The sequence below is a fragment of the Homalodisca vitripennis genome, chromosome 7 (genome assembly GCF_021130785.1).
Source record: "Homalodisca vitripennis isolate AUS2020 chromosome 7, UT_GWSS_2.1, whole genome shotgun sequence".
NCBI lineage: Eukaryota > Metazoa > Arthropoda > Insecta > Hemiptera > Cicadellidae > Homalodisca > Homalodisca vitripennis.
This window is the reverse complement of record NC_060213.1, coordinates 63,468,335-63,486,377: the sequence shown is the minus strand read 5'-3', so window position 1 is coordinate 63,486,377 and position 18,043 is coordinate 63,468,335. Positions and strand designations below refer to the sequence as shown.

Here is an 18,043-nt window from a genome sequence, read left to right as displayed (position 1 = left end):
GGTTCGGCTGGCCGAGTATTTATGAATCCTGGAAACGATGTTATATGACACTAATAACTTAAAGTTGAACGAATAGCGTCAGATCTTGAGTAGCTAAATAATTGTTTGACATTTTTTCATATATTTCTTATTGGAGGAAGTAACAGGTGACCTTTTGTAGACATTTCATACAACACAGAATGTAAAACATCATCTATAAATTGCTCGGATATTTAAGGCAATACAAATGCAATTATCCCCTTTCTATATTAGTTTTGGAAAAGTTAACAAAAAATTTAAAGAGTGCACAAAATAACTATACATTTCTTCATAAATCACGAACCATTGCAATTCAACAGCATATATTTCAGTATAAAATTACGAATATTAGTATTGAAATATTAAAAACTATTTCAATAACCATGGAACATATCATAACCTTTGTAAATCTGTAATCAAATTTGTATTTACCTGGGAAACTTTCCGAGAGACAGTTGAATACTCGTATATGAAATACTAGCACTTTTTCATTAGCACAATTTATATAATTACTGAATTTAATAGAGACGTAAGTTTGTTTTTAACATTAATTAATATAACATATACTTTAAGACTTTGTTTACGGTAGTAAGATGTAAACACGTTCTAAAGAATCTACAAAACAGGTGTTTTATAAATCATACGTTGGCTTTCTGGGAACAAGAAAGTTTATTATAACATGCATGTAACTTAAAGTTTAGTGAAAATCAGCGAATTAAACGTTTATACAATCATTTTGCACTATAATGAAACTAGAAAGTGCCCGTCCTAGGGGATTTGTTTGGAAAATTCGTTTTTTATAAAAGTCGTATATTAGAATTACGAATTTTGAATACTTAACTTTTGTTACCTTTAAAAGTACTTTGATATTATCTGGAGGCTACTATTTTTAAAGGGTTTTGTTACAGGAGGCCTTAAAAACTTCATTATTAGAAATGACAGACTTAAATCGGCCTACGGTGAACATTACATGACATTATGACGGTCGGTTCTTGTTTTCTACCTTCCAAAATTAAGCGATGTCGCCGAGAAGGGTGATACTCTGTCCCTGATATTGTATATTTACGTTAAGTAAAATGACATTTGGTAGCCTATTAGAATAACAAGAAAAATCAACAGTTACTAATCATAATCGTAACCAAATGTTAATTTTTTAACAATAAACTTAATTCAGGTGAAGAAGGTATAGTAACATGGTGAAAATTAATCTAAATACATTACATTGCTAAAGATGTTTTTTAGACGGATAATATAAGTCTGTTATTATTTTTGATTTCCTGAGACGTTGAAATATTAGGTTATCCATTTACTTATACTATTTTAATATAATTTATACGTGATTTTTAGGTAAACTTTAGCACACTGCCTATTATACTAGCATTCGTAATCAACCTTTCCCACCATTGTTACGTTATGTGTAATATACAAAATATATAAACAAACGCATTAAAAAATTTCGTTTTAAATGAGGGTAAACAATGAAAAAAATCTGTCACTTGTTTTAACTTTTTTACCCTACACAATCCAATGATATTAAGAAAAGATGTTATTTAGAAAAGGTATTCATAATAATCACTGACATCAAACACAATTTATATTGTATTATTTAAATTGTAAAAAAGTATTTTATTAATAGAAATTATATTTGACTACAAGTATTATAAATACACAGATATCGTACAGTAGTTTAAATGTTATTAGAATTTATAAAAATATTGGCTAAATATAATATACCCCACTCTACAATAACTAACTTAAAATACTATTGATTTTGCATTTGTCCTAAATTATTTCAATATCACATACACTCATCACGCTTGCCTATTAAAACTATGAAGAGGATGAACAGATGAGTAGATGATAACTATTTCGCTATTAAATCACATACGGTTGTAGATTATTACGACCATAATAATAAGAATGGATTAGTAAACATAACCTGTATGTCTAATATGGGTAAGAAAAGGATGTGGTTTAAGTGTTAAAAGTGAATTTATTTCTAAAAGGATGAAGCATGTGAAATTTACATTATTGTAAAATAGTTGTTAACATTATTTATAATCGATACAGTATAAATATGAAACATTGCAATTAAATTTGATTAATGAAGAGTTCTTAATCCATAATCTGGTAAGTATGAAAGAATTTGTAGGTCATACAAAAGTAAAAAATTAATATGGAACATAAATTTAATAAAACTTTGATTAAATGTAACATTATTAAACAGTAATGTTCTTGATAAAGAAGGAAATACATAAAGATGGATTTTAAATATATATATAGAACCTCGATATAATTCAGGTATCTATGATGAAGTCCAACTACAAAAGCATCATGCGATTTATTAGAAAATGGCTGTGGTTTACCTAACCACTATATATGTGATGGTGCTCATAAATGGCGATCTTCATTAGGTTAAATTGTAGTGCAGCCAGCAAGGTATTAAGCGTGATAAAGCTGTACTCTAGGGAAGTTATAGCATGACCGGTGGGATGCGCGTGAGGAGTGGAGGAGTTGAGCGCGTGGGGGCACAATATAAAGTAGGGGAGTAAATACGGTGCTACTAACCCAATTAAAATTTTTGGGAATTCAATACAGGAAATCTTGGAAATATTTGGACCGGATGTACGTGATCTTAACAATGACTATGTTCTGCCGAAATTGTGTTCATAGCTCACCCTTCTTAATGAGTTCGCAGTAGAGATACCTGGTGGTAAGAAAGGGTTCTCATAAATTGGGAAAGGGTAGGAATTTACATTATTCTTGATCTCCAACGACGACAACAGTTCAGAATTGTAATTTTTACGCTTTGTTAGCCATTAAAATTCAATTTATCATATACTAACCGTGTAAGCTTCAGGATTTACGATAGTAGATACAATTATACACTACAAAATTTTCAACTGACATAGCCTAGCTGCTAAATTAAAAATTAATATAAAACTGGTTAAACTAATTTGCCAATATACACAGTAGAATAAGAAAAAACTCAGTTTTATCTACCAACTTGTATCAAGTTAATTTAATGATGTATACTTAAAATAACAATAACGCCAACGATCCACACACCCACAATAGTTAACATAACAAAACCCCATTGCGATATCACTGTATTTAAAAAAAGTTTAAAATATTGGAATCATCGCCTTACAACATAAATGAAACATATTACTAATTGTTATTATGTTCTTACCTTGTACATGCACTGTTGACAGAACTACTCCTTGAATTTCGCTGCGCTTAATAACACTCAAAGGGCACAATTCCCGTTAAGTCATTATCACCACTGTCACTATTGTCAACGATAGGTTCCCTGTCTTCGTCACTGCCACTTTCTTCATCCCATTCGTCACTATCGGAGTCCTCGCCGAGTCTCACAACAATCCGTTCTGTCATTTCGTCGATTTGACGTTCGAGTTCCATATAAGTTTGTTCCACAGATATCGTATGATCACACCTTTTCCTCCAATCTTCTTGAGTGATCGAATCACACGTTTCCTTCACCAATTGTTCCACCGTATTTATATTAAATGTCACATTTTTCTTCGCTACTCTTTCTTTAAGTAGGCTCCAAATTAGTTCAATTGGATTTAAATCTGGATGGTAGGGTGGCAGGTGCAAAACAGTGTGTCCACTTTTAGAAAATATTTCATCGATTTTGTACTTTTTGTATGTGGGCTTGTAGGCTTGTATAAGATTATACAATTCGGGTTTGAACATAGTGCTTGAGTGAACAATGTTACGCTCGGAAAGCCATTTAATCATTTCGGCCTTTCTGCTGATGTTGTTGGTGCAGGATCGTCTTGTTTGTTGTGATAGGGGGCGTTATCTATCACAACAACAGAATTATCTTTCAAATTTGGAATTAATTTAGTGTTTACCCATCTTTCATAATTCTTGTAGTTCATGTCATCGTGATAGTCCCCTGACTTCTTCCCTGATTTGAACGTAAGTAGAGCATTGTTAATAAATCCACCTTCCCCGCCTGCGTGGACAATTATAAGTCGTTGTCCTTTACTTAGAGGTGTCTTCAGTCCCGAAGTGGTACCATCTGTTCAACCATTGGTTTTGGTGTGTGTTGAGTGAATATATGTTTCATCCATGTACACTATTGGCCTTTTTTGATTTCTATACTCGGCTAAACGTTTTAAATACTTAATACGTAATTCACGGATGTCGAAACGTTCGGTTAAAATATTTCTGTTGTTAGTAGCTTTTTTCCAGCGGAATCCCAACTTCTTCAATATTTTTGTAAGTGCCCACTTACTTCCCTTAAAATTTATTTTTCCCTTAACACATTTAATAATGATTTCAATGTAGGCCGTTCGCCTTGTTGTCGATGAAAATTATTTATTGTTCTTCGAACTACACCCAAATCAAAATTGTCCAGATCACTTTTAGTATGTTTGCGTTTTCTTACTTTGTTGGGTGTACTAAAAGTATTGCCAATTGGACTTATTTTTTTTCCTCCTTCAAAATTCGTCTCAGCGTGCTTTCTGAAATTCCAGTTGCCTCTACGACACGCTGTTGAAGTTTCTTCAAATTTATAAGTGTGTTGGTTTGTGCTTCGCGTTTCATAAAATGGTAAACATTTGCAATCACTTCTCTTGTTTGGCTGTGTATAACCTTTCTACCTCCAATTTTACTTTTTACATTACGATCCATCACTAACTCTTTACTTAAAACGTAATGAGCACAACGCAATTAATTCGCAAATTGTATTACAACTCGTGAATTGGCACAATCGAATGTTTTTAGGGCGGCACGTATAGAAGACTGGTGACCGAAGTTCACAAGGCTGAATACGGCAACAGACTGAGCCGCTCCACTCCCCACCACTTTAGTTCCGTCTTTGCCTACGGCGCATCTCGAAGTCACCGGTCATGCTATAAATTCCCTACAGTACTTTTGCCGATCACATTGAAAAGCCTTGAAAAGCCGATCATATGCCTTGAGCAAGCTCACTCACAATAGTATCCCTCTTTCTGATCGAGGCTAGTAAAGTACTTAGACTTCACTTTGGACAAGTACTTGATTTAGAATGATCTCCTTGGATATATCTCACACAGAGCAACATGGTCTACATGTAATCATCAGAAAGTTACTGAGCTTTAGAAGCAGAAAATAAGCAATCGCCTGTGGATGAGAGGTTGAAACAGAACAATCGTGGGAGTGTTCAAGACCACAGGATTATAAACCAAATAGATTATAATACCTATTAATTCTCTACAAAGGTCGCTCACTACACTTACAGGTATACACCAGTTACTTATATGGATGCAAACATTAGTGTGAAAAAAATGCATGAACTGTTTGTTTAAGGAGGGTTTCTATTTATAAATATTACCTGAAATATTGTAATAATTGCAGGTGAAGGTTTGGTAGAACACATGTAGATTTATACTCTTATTGTAAAGAGCTTAATACTAAATTCAAGTCATTAAAATTGAATCAGAACGCAAAAAGGACTATAGTGGCTGAACTTATATTGCATAAAAGAAGGGCCAAAAAATTTAGCAAAAGTTTATTAAATTTGCAAAAACAGGAATGATGTTACAGCTATAACTTTTGACTATATGCAAAACCCTCCACTCCCTTTTATGCCAGTTCAAGAGATGTTTTATTTACGCAGATCATAATATTATGTATTCAATATGTATATGTTGGCAAAAATATCTGTGTGTTACACCTGCACTAAATGGAATGAATAAAGGGGTACAAATGAAGTTGCAGCCTCCTTCTTCATTATATTGATAGCATAACCGATGACCTTAAGGAAGTTCATATGCTGTTTCTGCCTCTATTCGAATACTTTTTTAATAGCAGATCCTTTCGTTCACTCGGTCATTACAGTTGGAGGAATTTAGCTGTGCTCGTGCAGCCCTAATACTACCCTTTCAAAAAACGAACGCTATCTGTGTGGCGGGTTGCGTTTACGTGCTAGCCGCTGAGATGAAGGCGCAAGAATCTCTTAACGACTTTAAACTCACGATTTCGATTTGCCGATTATTATTCACACATACGTTATTTTCAAAAACTCGTTAAACAACAATATAACAACTGAAAAACAAGGATAAGTCCTATTGTTGTTATAATTTGGTATTCTCTTATTATTTAACTAGCGGACCCGGCGCGCTTCGCTGCGCATTTCAATAAGTTTCCCGCGGCTTCGCACGCAATTTCCCGTTGAAAACAGTACACTATATTCACTTATTCATTTTCTATCACATTCTAAACAATAATTGATAGTCGTTCCTTCGTGAGCTTCTTGGGCGCATTATGAAGGTATGTACCACATTCCTGATACTTCTGTCAAAAAAAAACAACTAAGGTTGATTTTATAACATTCTTTATATTTGTAGCCAACGTAAGATAGTAATTATGATATCTGCATTGCTCTTCTGATCAAGCATGAGCATGGTTTATATTAAATAAATATTGCAGTTAAAGGTGAATTTTTACGTCAAATTTGAATTGTATTATCTGGATAGTAAAGTCTATGTTTAACAGTGATTGCAGAAACAGTTTAAACAAAATTTGTCGTTTCTCTTAAGCTTATTCTATGCTTTAAAACTATAAGTGTAGTAATTAAATTATATATAAATATATTGTTTGTCGCATTATATATGTTTACAAAGAACAGCTGATTAAAAATTTGAAAAGACTCTTTCACTTAATAAGATATGTTTGCTGCAATGCATTTCTTACGGGTATTTCTGTAACCAGTGGGGCGGAATCCTGAATCGGGAAAGGGATAAAAAGTATCCTATAACCTTCTACAGATCAAGACGAACAAATTAAAAAAAAAATTAGGCGAATCCGTCCAGCCGTTTGTGAGTGATGCTGTTACACACGAACAGTTTCATTTTTATATAATAGATTTACAATCACTTCAATAATATTTAATTAATTTAAATGCTAGAATATAATTTTCTAATAACAAATGTTACTTACAATGATTGTTTTTTCATTGGAGTTCTTGAATTCCACTCAAGTTGTCCTCCTCTTCTGGGTCACTGTTACTGCTGTCTGTATCCGAACCAACTGATATAATAAGGGATTCTATAATATTGTCAATCTGGGGTTCTGCGGCTGCATAGTCCCTTTCGATTTTCTCTACGTGCTTGCATTTTACTGACCACTCTTCTGCGCCCATACTTGATATCTTGTCTTCGCATAGAGCTTTAGCTTGATACATAGTGAAAGATGTATTTCTCATAACCACATGATGTTGACTTCGGCCCAAATTAACTCAATGGGATTGAGGTCTGGGTGGTAGGGCGGAAGTCGTAAGATGTCATGACCCTGTAGTTGAATAGTTTCGTCCAAGGCGTACCGGACATGCCTTGGTTTATATAGCTGCACAAGTTTGTAGAGTTCAGGATAAAAGGATATCGTCGCAGAATGGTATTCCGTTTTTTGAAAGCCACAACTTCATATCTTGCTTCCTACTTTTTGAACCAGAAGCTTTATAAATTTGTATGTTATGGTAGGGCGCGTTATCGAATACTAGTATTGAATTTGGTTCTAAATTCGGTAACACTTTTTCCTTTATCCACTTCATAAAAATGTCCCCATTCACATTGTTGTGGTAGTCTCCACTATGGTTGCTTGCTTTCTAACATGTAAAAGCATTGGGCAAGAACCCTTTCTCTCCATCCGCATGGATAATTATTAGTCTCTCGCCCTTGGAAATCTGCACATGTAACCCTTCATTTGAGCCATTTGACCAAGTTTTGTTAGATACGTAAGAAGATAGTAAATAAGATCGTCTAAATAAATTATAGGGCGTCCTTGCTCCCTGTAATTTTTCAACGCTCTCAAGTATGTTATCCTCTTCTCTCGGATTTCTGGCTTTTCAATTAATAATTTCCTATTGTTTTCCGTCCTTCTCCAAGTAAATTCCAGGTGCTTTAATACCCACCTACAACTTTTCTGACAACCCTGGAAATATATTTTGTCCCTTAGCGCCTCCCTCAAAAGTTTTGCAGTCGGTATTCGATGGTCTTCAACATGGAAATTGTCAACTATTCTACGTCGTTGACGGTTTTTGTTTGGTGTAGTAAAACTTGCCTCACACATGTTACTAACCTTCAACTTGTTAAGTTAACTGTTTATTTTAGTCACAACTCGCTCTGACACTCCAGTTGCTGCAGCAGTTCTTTGGCGAGCCTTTGACAACGGAATTTTAACAGTTTGATGGTCTGCCTCTTCCTTCATAAATGTATAAACATTACTCACAATTTCGCGAGCCTGACTATGAATAGACTTTTGACTTTAACTCAACAGACATTATCGGTAAAAGCGAAGCACAAGCTACACTCAGCACTGTCACAAAACAGACTGATTGTGGCGAGTGCGATGAGTTATTTGGGCCAATACGATTCCTGAAAGGAGGGTTTTAACCATGAGTCTAAGGAAATGTTTTCGGGACGCAGCGCATAATGCTACCCCGCCACCCCTCCCGCCCATCACCACACACTCCAGGTCACGCGCACAGCTAAAGTCCTCGAACTGTACATCCAGTCGTTCATTTTGTTCAGTCAACACGACGACCGGTATAACACGCTCTAGCGGGAAGGCTCAGTAACTCTGTACTGACTGGTTCAACTGAACGGGTCACAGCAGTGAACGATACCGACTGAATCTGATTAGTCAGGTGATCAAATAGAGTGAGCGCCGAGCAGTGGTGGGGATACTTGGAAGGGGCAGCGGAGGGGTATTTACCCCACCCTGCGTGAACTCTAATCAACCAAGGTTTTTTTGCAAGCGGTTTACCTATAGTTGCTACTTAAAGAAATAAGCCAGGCTCGTCAAAGTCTTACTAAAAAATATGATGCATGCATTGTGTTAATATGCGCAAGACATAGACATTGTTCCTACAGATTATTATGTTTTACGACATTTGCCCATAACTTTTGATAGAAATGTTGTAGAGGTGTTTTCTTCTTAGGGAAAAAATTCGTCTTTCTTAGAAAAAGTTCATACAGGTATTTTAAAAGGTAAAGTGAAGATTTTATATCGATATCTCAATCCATTTATAATATATAACGGCATATCAGGATTTAATTTACACCATTAGATGTAAGGGGTTACTTGACCATAACTTTTGCTAGGATCGTTATAGAGATGTTTTGGTAATGTCATTGTATTTCTTTTAAATGTACCTTTCAAAGGACATGCTACAAGATAGGGTCTGTAATTTGAAAATTTAAAGTGACCCCCTCTACCCACCTTTTTAAAAAAGGGGGGAAATATTTGTATCCTTAAAAAAGGCCACAAAAGTATTTTAATACGTATGGTGAAGATTGTACATCGATATCGCAATCCGTTTGTAATATATCTAGGCGTATCAGGACTTAATTTACGCACCTATTGTGACAAAGTGGAATAAATTGTGTGGACGAATTGTGAAGGAATAGTGGAAATTTTACCACTATGTTTTCTATCACCACCTATAATAATGCACCCAGTGACAACTGGTTTCACTAATTAAGAAGACACGGGCTACAGTTTTGCGATGTTTTCATGGAAATTACACTTTGCATGAGGTTAATGGATACCTAAGGACTTATAGGAGACATTTCTGCGATTTCTTGCTAATCTGAGTTTCCAAGATACTATTACTAATTTAAACCTACATAATAATCGTAATAACCTCAAAATTCTAATCACGAACTTTGAATGTGATAAACATAATCGACCAATGTGTAATTTAAGAGCACAAATACGAGAGAATCACATCTTGTTGGACATTTTAAAGTTGATATTCAGAGTAAGTTGTGTTAGTTCGAATTAATATATTTTAATTTAACACTAAAACAGGTTTTATTAGCTCTATGTACGATATTATATTTATTTCTAGAAGGATTTTCTGTTATGAGCTTAGGACTTGTTTTGGATTTCAGATAAGTTTCCCTGAAAGAAGTTAAGTAACTAATTGCTGCAGCCTGCATGTGAAATAGCAGTGCTTAAAAACTTGCTCTTATTAAGTTTTGGATATTGAATTAAAAACCTGTAACAAGGTAAGATTATTTCTTATTTGTACAAATTTAGACATTTATGACTTTCTTCGTTTGCTGAAGGGTTAAAATAGTCACTGGAATTTCTGGTAGCTTTATTTTTATTCTATTATACAGAGAAAATTAAATGAAATCTTTTCCTCTGACGTTCTAGCGAATTCAAATTCAGGTAAAATACACAGAGAAGCATTTACTAGTTGATACTGTACCGTGTCATACCCTTGTTATACCCTTGTCACAGCGTGTGTGTCAAGGGGAGGATTACCTTGATAGCCACGTGGCAAAAATGTATTCACAAAGACTGTCAAATCAAATTTAACATAAACACACCTTTAGTTTATTTATCTTAATTAGTTTAAAACAGCATAAAGAGTTTTGTAACATCGTTTTTTGTTGTTAAATCTATCATTCGTAGGAGACTATGTTACTCTGTAGAAAGTGTAAATGTGTTTAGGCGCATCATCATGACATATGGCTGAAAATATAAAATATAATACCAGAAGATAATATATAGTTTCGTAAGAAATACACACAATATGAAAATTTTTTGAATTAACACTTAAACATGAAAATGTACAAAAACATGTCTTACGTTACAATTAACATAACATTTTGATATATATATATATATATATATATATATATATATATATATCACAGATCAGAAAAGCCTGTTATAAGACAACTAAGATGGGTTTTAAAACAACCTTTACACATATAGTAAAAGTTAGATTGTAACTTTCTTTTTTTGTACAAAATATTTACTAAAATGTACATTATTTACATGTTTTTGTATATTTTTATTTATAAACTGAAACATGTTTTTAACACTTTAGAAAGTTTAAAGCTGGAATTAATATTTTAGCTCAAAAGCACAGTCCAGCAATAAACATGCGTCTTGCCGACTGTTTCAAAGTGGGTTTTCGGAGTCAGTCAAATACTGACCACCTTAAGGTTTAGGAAATTGTTTTCCAACACCTTAGGCGTGTCACAACGCTTTGGTATGAATTGTTTATTTTAACATAGTTTGTATTTATATACTAGGTTAGTTATTTACCTGAAGAACTCTTTCCATGTCTTCAAAACCTCTTTCTCCTCCCATTTGATTTCCCCTGAAACATCCACCACCTTAGTCAACATTTCTTTAGGTTTCGTCTTGTTCCTTATCACCCCATAAAAAATATTCTTATTTCCTTGGAAGTTTGATTTCAGTTTTTCTTCAAAATCCTTCCATGTCCTCTCCTTTGCCTCCTCCATCATCTTTGCTGATGTCCTTGCAAGTCTCTTCCATTTGTCCCTCTTTTCGTTTGACCTATCCTTAAACCATTCTCGTCAAGCTCTATTTTTGTTTTTAACTGCTTCAGCAATTCTTTCACTCCACCAAGGGGTCTCTTTATCCCTTCTTTTACCTGAAGTTCGTCCACACGTTTCTTCTGCAGCTTTGACTATAGCATTCTTGAAATTTGTCCATTCCTCCTCTCCTGTTTTGACCTCCCCCTTGGGTATTGTTCCTCTATAGGGATAGAAAAGACTACAAGAAGAGATAGAATAACGAATGAAATAACCAGAGAAAGATTGAAGGTAAGTTCACTGCAAGAGACAATGGAAAGAAGAAGAATACAGTGAATGGGGCATGTGAAGAGGATGGGAGATAATAGAATGCCTAGAATAGCACTGGAGAAGGAGGAAAGAGGAAGAAGACCAAGAGGAAGACCGAGAAGAAGATGCGAGGACCAAGTGTGGAAAGACATAGAGAGAAGGGGACTACAGAAAATGAAGGTGGAGGAAGAGGAGACCTAGAATGACAGACAAAAGTGAAGGAGGCTGTGTACGACGACCCGTGATAACGGAAACGTCAGGTGATGATGATGATAATGATGATGAGTTATTTACCTGAAGATTGCACATATCGAAACGTAGTGTTACTGAATTTTTGTTTCACATGGCAAATGTTCGGGAAAAATCCTGTTTTCTTGAAAAATAGATCTATGTTCATCTCAAGAACCTTATGAATGTTCAAGTTTACAAACAATCTGTGAAACGTTTTATGAGTAACATCAAACAAAAAAACCAAGACACTTTTGCATTTTTAATATTAGAATCACAGAAGATTTATAACATTATTTTATAAATGTATTATTATTATTATACTACGGAGATTGATTATAAAACAAAATCATACTATTGTCTACATTTTTATGAACAATTTTTGTTGCAAATATTGTAAAAGCTACGTAAGTACTTTATCAGGCTGAGGTTGTGGCGTTTTATGGCCTTTAGTTCTCATCTAGAGGCGGTACTTGTATACTGGTTAAGCGGGTAGTGCAATATTCGCTGTAATCTCGACATTGTGACTTTAGTATACCCTTTTCTCTTGAATATTTTACTATACTAAATTAAACTGGTCTATTCTGAAAAGTTCATAGTGGCATTAGTGTTCCAGTCTCCTAGTTCCAATTCGTTAATTAGTATATTTAAATAGCTTTATGATGGTTTATAATTAGAGTTGTTAAAATTGTGTAGTGGGTCATAATTTCAATTTGGACGTTTTTAAAACCATTTTTGTTTTAAAGAGTCTAAACCGATTCTGGATGTCATCAACTGTTGCAATGAGAGGTTACACATTTCTTTTCCAACCAGAATAGATTTAGATGGTTCTTTTTGGATAAACTTGAAAGGTATGGCTGAATGAATGCACCTCTCTCGCATATTTTCTGGTTAAACTATAAAAAAACAATTGCAAGATTATTGGATGATAGTCACCTCAGGATTATCTCAAAACTTTATACTATGTCCTTTTCTACATTTTATTTGAAATGACCTTCCTTCTAATATGAATTATATGAATGGTTGATTGTTATGCAGTTAACACAACTGCTGTTTTCTTGATTATTCCCAGACTTTTTCAGCAGACTAAAAGCCAAGACTTTTTCATGGATTAGTCATGTGTTGGCTTGAATAAATGATTTAAGTCAAATTGCTTTAACTTTCATGAGGGGGAATAGAATTACGCAATGGGGGAATAGAATGCTTTAACTATAAACTAGGGGGAATAGAATTTCAAACAGTATTTCCGCGATTTGGCAAGTGTCAACGTAAATTATATCAACCCATTAGGGTTGTAATTATCATGAATGAACTATTCTTAAATTTATTTTTCTTATGTGTACAGAAGGTTTAAATTTCCTATTGGATTCTGGGATCATGTAGTGCGTTTTGATGAGTACTTAGATTACAAAGTGGATTGTTTGCATTGTGCTAGGATCTGATCATTGTGCTCACTGTTGGTATTTCTTCGGACTGAAACCCCTCACATTTTAAATTATCAACAAACTTCAAGTATCAGCACCTAAAACCCTATCCAGCTCAAACAGGTTTTCTAAACAAACTTAAACAATTTTTCTACAGTGATGTTCTGCACAAAATTTTTTTCAAATGTTAGTTATAGTAAGTGACTCTTACAAGATTTATTTGATTTTCTTATTTTAGTGTGTGCTTTGTATATTGTTTTTAGCAAAATAATTGAGTTCTAACTCACATACTTACCAGATTTTGGCAATAAAATGGAAAAATGTTTAGGTGAGAATAAAGCCTTCAGAGATATTTGTAAACTAAAACTTTTTTAGTGTTTAGTTATTAAAATTTATTTCAGTTGTAAATTAATTACAATTTCTTGATTTCAATAGCTCCAAATATTTTGCAGTGTGTTTTATAAAAGCAGTAATTGTGGTTCACCAGACTGAGGGATGAATACAGATCAGTTATTAAAAAATAATGTTAACAACATATTTGTAACTAATGTATAGTATTATAGCTGGGCAGTTATTGTACAGTGGTTTAACACGTTGTACAGTTGTGACTACGGTAGACATCTTATTTCGCTTGCTGTGTTATTAGAATACGTATTTTCAAACTTCTTCTTACGTGCAAATACTTATGCCAGTATATTTTGTTTTAGATGTAACCAAAAGCCAAAGAATTGTATCGGTATGATCAAACTTAATTTGTTAAATAATTTATAGCTTATAAGAAGGCAAATATTTACATATTAGGCTAAATCATTTAGAAAATTTAGTGCGTAATAGAACAATTAAATAATTTAATATTTATCCAAGGAAACATTAAAATAAAAATAAATTCTTTTATTTTGTTCATTTCTATGGATGCAAGGTGCTTTCTTTAAAATACTAGCACTGGTAGTAGACGTGTGTACAAACTCATTCCAATTCTCGCTAAAACCTTAATTCTAAAGCAGCTCAAGAACTTAGATTGTGAGAGGACTAGCTAAGGGGTCCAGAGCATTGTCTTCGTTGTCACATCCTCTTCGGCGAAGAAACCGAACCTCAAAGTACATCTTTAGAAGACCTACTGCCACCTCCGGTCTCCTGCCTTACAGCTATCAAGATCAAATTAATTTTGGTGATTACAAGAGAAATGCGGTGTGGTGTCCTGACATAACAAACCTGGGAGCGGTGCCGAATTTGCAAGTGGATGACCGCTACACTAAGCCGCGTTGGTCGGAGCGGCTTAGCTATTGGGGGAGAGGACATCCCCAGCACCCCACCTACAGGGTTCTTCACTTACTTTTGAACCCAAGGACTGAAATGGGGATATCAGTTACCGAGGATAAAAGAAGCGGCAAAACAGCTGTGAATTGTCCAAGTACACACCCTTGTCAAAAGGACACACCCAGAACCCACCCACAGGGTTCTTCACTTTGGACCCAAGGATTCAAATGGGGATATCAGTTACGAAGGATAAAAGAAGCGGCAAAACAGCTGTGAATAATTGTCCAATTACGTTCTTCGAAAGGACACCCCCAGCACCCCACCTACAGGGGGTTTCGCTCAAATCTGGATCCAAGGACATAAATGGATATGCAAATTACTCAGGATTTAAGAAGATTCAAAATGTTTCTGAATATTCGTCTAATTACGTTTTAAGGAATAACATTTCATTTAAGTAAATAAATTGTTACAGAAATCCACTAAATATGTTGATAAAAATATTATTTATTAAAGATAACAAATCTTATCAGTTATACAAAGAATTTAACAGTAGCTGATTAAGATAAAATGCTAAAAATTCTGTGCTTTAGTTGAGATTAAGAATAAAAGTATTTGATATCAGTTATAAATTGAGCAACAGAATTCTAATGTTAGTACTTACACAGAAAAATTTATAAATATTTCATGTCTCAAAAGTATTGGGCTCATTTTAATATTCTTTGGTCTTGGTAGGACCAAACGATTTGTATTTATAAACAGCGAGATTTTAAATGCAAAGCAATTAACTTGTAGCGTTGATTTGATTTTCAGCGCCAGTATAGTGTGTTTTTCATAAAATAATTCCTCAATTTCATAAACTTTTTCAACTCTTAAGTCTCAACTATTCTGATAAAAGATACTGATTGCAATACTGATTGAGACGTATAATTGAACATAATACCAGAAATATCATAGCTAGGTATCATCAATAAGAACCATTTTCTGCGGAGAAATAATTGTATTGTTGTCCAGAGAACTCTGGTGGTGATTACTCTAATTAAAAGAGGCATCTTAGACCCGTGTTGCCGCTCGAACAGTTGTCTTCAAGATAATCTGAGATCTGTAACATAATATAGAGTTAGTTTCCATCTGTATCCGTATGGTTCCATACCTTTGTACGGATCCATAAGTGTAACGCAAAGGCGTTACACTAGCCATGGTACTTTTAGATCTGAGCAAGAGTGGTTGAGGGCAACTTTATTTTCCAGTCACCACAGTTTGCTAAGGTAGATCATATTTATTTAAATAAACAATCATCTCTCCACAATTAATATATGGTTAATCCCAGAAGGTTTGAAATCGATAGGGTGTCATAAAAACTCTTTCCTCAACAGCTGAATATGATTCGTTTAAAGTAATGTCAAAACTGTTTAGGTGGTTACCTAAGATAACTGCCCACCTTTACCCGTTTACAACCTTCTGGCTTTCTAAGCGCGTACTTCGCTAATGTTTCGTTGTTACTCTTTTGCAATATACAATATCTTAAGCAAGGTTTTGTACATTGTATACAATCTTTTAATCTTTTTACATTAAAAGTAATATTTTAATTTATTAGTAAACAACCACTGTAGTGTCATTTACATAAATCAATAAAAACTAATCATAATCCTATGCAAACGCTAATTTTTTAGATTGAAATAAATGTAAACAAACTGAAGGTATATTATCATAATTAAAGTAAAACCTAATATAATACATTAACAAAGTTGGAATTCTTATAATATAGATAAAAAGTATTCACGATCTGATTTTTTTGAGACGTCGTTTTATTGTGTTATATTAATCCATGCTGTGTTATCATTTATAAATGATTTACTAAGTAATTTTTATGCGAGACATCACACTAACAAAAAGATCAGTGACACTTAATATAAACAATAAACACTTTTATGTACATTTACCCCTATACAAATATATGATACTAGGAACAGATTTTTGAACTGTTTACATACAAAGCACAAACATAAATCAATATTTAATATTTATTATTTGAATATTTCAAGTACAATATTTCAGTACTATCGAAGAGTATTTAACTACGTACATTATAACTACACAGGTATTTTACAGTAGGTTAAATGTCATTAGAACAAACAAAATCTAGGCTTAATGTTACGTTACAAATAGAAAAATTATAACTGAATTATTAAGAGTCCCACGTTCATAATTCCTCATATTTATTTTGTAATCAAATCCTCGCGCTATACAATAAAATATTGTAATAATTACCGTAATAAAAGAATATTATATTGGTTATGATGTGTTCACCAATACATATCCTTAGGCGTCAAGCGCAAACAGTATAATAGAAGTCTAGTTTCATAACATAGCTTAAGAGCGTTGCGAAAAGTTTCCTCTAAAAAAAGAATAAACTGATAAGTATAAACTGATAAAAAACTGATAACTGATCAAAAAGAATGTACACTGATAGTACCTCTTTAATCAAGACCTACTTGGTAATCAAGATTTAGGTGTAGTCAGTCCAAGGACAGACATTACGCCATGTCTTATCCGTCAATACACTATATTTCAGGCAGAGATCTGTGTTATCTCTGTTTATGATTCACTAGGATAAAGAGAGGCTACAAAAATAATCACGTTGTGATATTCTCTGATAGCCAATCCGCGTTACTGGTTCTTTATACAACCCAGATCACCTCAAAGTTATTCTGGGATTGTTTCCAAATAGGCGCATGCCTTCTGAACGACGACTTTCAGTTGTACTGGGTCCCTGCGCGATCACGGATGAAACAGCACTTGGATGAAAAAGGCTATATTTGCAGTTCCCGAGCCAGTTTTCGGGATTATCCATTCCCTTGCTCTTAACGTAAAAATGGGATCACGATGATCAAAGTTGTTGATGGCAGAATCAATGTGCCGATAAACTTTGCAAGAAACTTGTCGGTAGCCCCAGTACAGCTTGCTGGGTACTTGTGTGGTCTGAACAAACATATCTTGAGAAGTGTTTGTCTTACAGGACATGGCCACTGCAGAATTCATTTATAAGAGATAGGGTTTTATGACGTTAAACACTTGTTTAACGTCTTTATAGCTGGAAAATTTAAACTGTTGAAAATATCCCCTTTGAATGCTTAACATTCTGCCATCTGAGCTGAGGAGCCTGATAGAATTTCAATATAAAGAATGTATCAAACCAACGAGATTAGTAGCCACCATGTTCAACTCGTGTAAAAAACAGCTTATGACTCCTTATCCAGGAACCATCGTAGGTTGTTACAGTGAATCGTAAGGTTAACGTGCCTCAGCCTGATATTTTCAGTTGATATTGATATTTTCGATTTATCAATCTATTAACTAACCACATATTTAAACCCAACTAAACGCTGTCTAAGATATTTTTGAAAATTATTCGAAACTAAGATTTTGATAGAAAGGATTGAAATTCCAGATTCAACCAATAGAGTTAAACACATCCCTCGTGCTAAAAAAAGGAAA

General features: G+C 34.0%; 1 long non-coding RNA gene across 1 annotated transcript in view; it reads left to right on the top strand.

Moving 5' to 3' along the window:
• Nucleotides 1–1,944: 1,944 nt before the first annotated feature.
• Nucleotides 1,945–18,043, top strand: part of LOC124365934 — a 64,878-nt gene continuing 48,779 nt past the window's right edge. The window contains exons 1-2 of the long non-coding RNA XR_006922756.1: nucleotides 1,945–2,148; nucleotides 9,927–10,043. This is a non-coding gene — a long non-coding RNA (uncharacterized LOC124365934). The remainder of the gene's footprint in view (nucleotides 2,149–9,926; nucleotides 10,044–18,043) is intronic.